Source organism: Schistocerca gregaria, chromosome 1 (genome assembly GCF_023897955.1).
Source record: "Schistocerca gregaria isolate iqSchGreg1 chromosome 1, iqSchGreg1.2, whole genome shotgun sequence".
Lineage (NCBI taxonomy): Eukaryota > Metazoa > Arthropoda > Insecta > Orthoptera > Acrididae > Schistocerca > Schistocerca gregaria.
The window spans coordinates 626,314,849-626,319,131 of NC_064920.1; positions in this window are offsets into that span (position 1 = coordinate 626,314,849).

The window sequence follows — 4,283 nt, forward strand, 5'->3', positions numbered from 1 at the left end:
CATTACACGTCGTTCTTAAAAAGGATGGGCCAATTCGTTTGGTTCTGGATTCCAGACAGATAAATATCATCATTCCTGAAACTGACCGTCCACAAAATTTAGATGAACTTCTTCAACATTTCCATGGAATTAAAGTTTTATCCACGATTCATATGCGCGCAACTTTTTGGCAAATAGAACTCCACCCTGATTGTAGAAAATATACTGCCTTTTTAGCCTTTGGTAACTGTTACCAATTTCGGAAATTACCGTTTGGATTTACTGTATCTTCAGCAGCATTCATTAGTAGTTTAAACGAAATTTTACCTGTTTATCTTTGTGACAATGTTTCTTTATATGTTAACGATATTCTTATTGCTAAACGTTCTTTGAGTGAGCACAACAAAATTTTGGATTCATTATTACGTGTTTTTGCAAGAGTTGGCATTACAGTGAACTTGGAAAAATCTAAATTTGGTCGTTCTCAGGCGAAATTTCTTGGTCTTATTATTTCCACAGAAGGTATTCTTCCTGATCCAGAGAAACTAGACGCTATTCGTAGTTATGCTGTTCCTACTACAAAACGTGGTGTTCGTAGTTTCCTTGGTGTCTGTAATTTTCTTAGACGCTTTGTTAGATTGGACGATTTGCCCACACCTCGTTTATGTGAACTATTTGGAAAGAATTCTAATTGGTGTTGGGATGAGGAAGCTCAATCAGAATTTGAACACCTTCGTGATGCTTTAGTTGCTGCTCCACTTTTCACATCCGGATTTATCCAAAGATTTTTGTTACGCGACGGACGCATCATACAAAGGCCTAGGTGCACACTTATTTCAAGAGATAGAAGAAAACGGCGTTGTATTACAGAAAACAATTGCATTTGGAAGTCTTGTTCTCTCTAAATCAGAAAAGAATTATTCGATTACGGAACTTGAAGCCTTGGCTGTTGTTTGGGCTTTCATAAAATTCCGCATATTTTTGTATGGGAGAAATACTAAGGTTTACACCGATCATCGAGCTCTGGAATTTCTTATGTCAACTAAATTAACTCGTGGAAGATTGTCACGATGCTCGCTGTATCTACAGGAATTTGATTTTAGTATTGTTTACATACAGGGTTCATCAAATATTATTGCTAATGCTGTATCACGTGCACCTATGGGTTTGAAACAAGCTGCTGAGGAGGACTGCAAAGAAAACAATTATTGTTTGATGTATATTCAAGGTGTTGCGTTTGAAAATTTTATTTCGTCTTTGCTCCAGGACATCGATAAGGAGCAAAATAAGGATCCAATCTGGAAGGACATTGAGGAGAAGTGGAAGAGAAAGGAAAGCGTAGCGATTACAGTATTATTTAGCTCGCAATGATATTCTTTTTAAACGAAAATCGGTCGACAACTCTGTTTGGTTAGTTTGCATTCCTGATGTGTGGGTTAATGAATTGGTTTGGTATACACATTTCAGTTATGCACACTTTGGTCACAGAAAATGCTTTCATAAATTACGAGAAAATTGCTACTTCAGTAATATGGAAAAACGTATTCGATCTGTTCTTGCCAAATGCAAATTATGTCAAAAGGCTAAGCCGCCAACTATTTCTCACAGAGCACGGTTGTTTGCTATCATTCCAGCGAAATTAAAGGAGATGGCTGCAGTCGATTTGTTCGGTTCAGGTGTTCGTTCTACTAATGGTTTTGCGTACAGTTCGGTAGCAGTGGAACTGACATCAAAATATGTGTGTTTTACACCTTTACGCAAAGCAACAGCTCGTTCAGTATCTAATGCTTTCATCAAACATTTTCTTAAAGAAGTGGGTCATGTTGATAAGGTTATATCAGATAATGGATCACAGTTTCGCTCTAAAATTTGGCTTCGTACTCTACGGCGTCGTAAGATTAAACCAATTTTCATTTCACTTTTTCACCCTCAATCTAACGCTTCAGAGAGATGGATGAAGAAAAGCAATAAATTGTCGACTTTATTGTCATCAGAATCGCAGAACGTGGGATCAGTATCTTCATATTTTTCAAAACATTCTGAATGAACCCCCTCATGATTCAACTTCTTTACCGCCTATATTGATATTAAAAATAAAGCACCGATAAATCGCATTTCTGAAATCGTTCCTTTTCCGCCTTCACGGAAACTGCGGCATTCTGAAGTTGTCAACCTGGCTCTACAAAATATTGCATCTGCGGCTGCTAGAAGAGAAAAATCAGCTAAACGTCCTGGTCGTTTAAAAACCTTGTCAGTTGGTCAAAAGGTGTTAAGTCTCATCGTTTGTCTCACAAAGGAAAAGGCTTGTCGCAAATTTTTTCTGCTTTATAACGGTCCATATAGAATTCGCAAAATTATTCATGATAACACTGTCGAAGTAGAAACTCTTAAATCTCGGCGCTCTAAGGGAATAAATCATAAATCTAACGTTAAAATTTTTGTGGAATGACATACTTTTGAGAAACTGACAGTTATACGTAAACACGCAGAGAATACAAGGATACCGCGCCGTGTTCTGGCGGCGGCACATACTGAAAGCAGCAGTCAAGTCTGTGCGCCGCACAAGGCAGTCGTTGACCGCAAACAATTACTTCCTACGTCACGCGTACCTACAGCTGATCGAGCGCTCAGTGCGAATGCATTGACAGCCGTAAACAAATAGTCTAATTTCTCCGAATAAATTCAGTATAAAGCTATAGTGACTTGATGAATTATGTTATTAACGTTCAGTATTTTTCAGGATACGATTGTATAATATATTTAAGAACTTCAGGTAAATTCTGTGTGTGTCCGACGTTAAGAGGACTTGCTATCGAGAAAATTTCAGGAAGAATGTAATTTCGAAGAAGAAAGTAATAAACTAAAAAGGTAACTATTAATTGAGTATATTTTTCAGGAAACATATTTCCACTTAGGTACGTACTTTAGACGCAATTTGCTGCTCGCGATTACGTGATTTATACTTTGTGTTAACTGATTTTGACAATGATTGATTAATAAACAGGGTTGTTAATTATGCATATTATGCATCGCTTGGCTGCACTGCTTTCTCACTGATGTCACTTTTTTGTGGCTGCTGTGCTTATTTATTTAAATTATAATTATTACCTGATTAATTGTGCTGATATGGTTATGTACGTAAGTTATACTTTGTGATTTATCTGCTTGCGCCTTCATGTTTACTTATTAAGATTACATACGAACATTTATTTGCTTATGCTGATACGATGCTAATGACCTGTTTATTATGTAAGATATATATTTGCTGCTTTGCGTATGGATTGCATATTTACACATTTATGTTTTGTCATAACTACTCTTTAATTTGGTATATAGAAATGCTTATATACTGTGTACCAACATGGAGTTTAGGCCACACTATGGTATTAATTACAAATTGTTCGCTTGGCAGAGCCTCGTTGTAGGGATTTTGCAACATACACCTGTTAACATTCTGTTCTCTACTGGTATATTTACTCGATATTGCATGTTTTGCTTATGCTCAGTGCTTTATATTTTAAGATAAGAAAATTAACTGCTGTAATTCTACGAACGACATTGGTACAAGAAACTTCATTGAAGCCACATGAGCTGGAGGTTTTATGGAAGCTGTATAAATTTATGCTAATAGGAAGGAAGCTAACGACATGACATACCAACACTAGTTTTAGACCATTGACAGTTATTACACTGCATTCTTCGTGAGCAATTGAAATAGCAAGTGACACTTGACACAAGAAGTACTCCACATGTTTGCTTCTGTTTTGCCATGATTCTTGAAGTGGTGTACACACTGTGAAATATTACGATCATTCACACTCCGTACTCGTACTTACTGAAAGTTATTCAAATTAAAGGCTATTAGAGGTCATGTATGCATTTCTTTTATTTAATGATGGACAAGGTAACAAAAATGTATTTTATAATTCATAATGAGTAGAAGATTCGGGTCAGATGGATTACACAGGTTGTGTGTGGACATTATGTCTTTGGTTTGTATGGGATGATGAATTGAAGTTTGCACTAGGATTTTATCTGTACTTGTTCGAGGAGACTGACTAGAGGAAAGAGTTGTTATGGCAGTGAAATGATATTGGCGATAAGGTTTATATGTATCGACGTATTATTGAGGTACTGAGATTGGGTAATGTTGATGATTATTGGAGTTTTGGTGGATAAGAGGTAAGGTAAATGATATTGGTGATAAGGTTTATATGTATCGACGTATTGAAGAGGTATTATTGAAGTATTAAGATTATGTGATGCTGATGATAATTGTAGTTTTGGTATATAAGAGGTAAAGT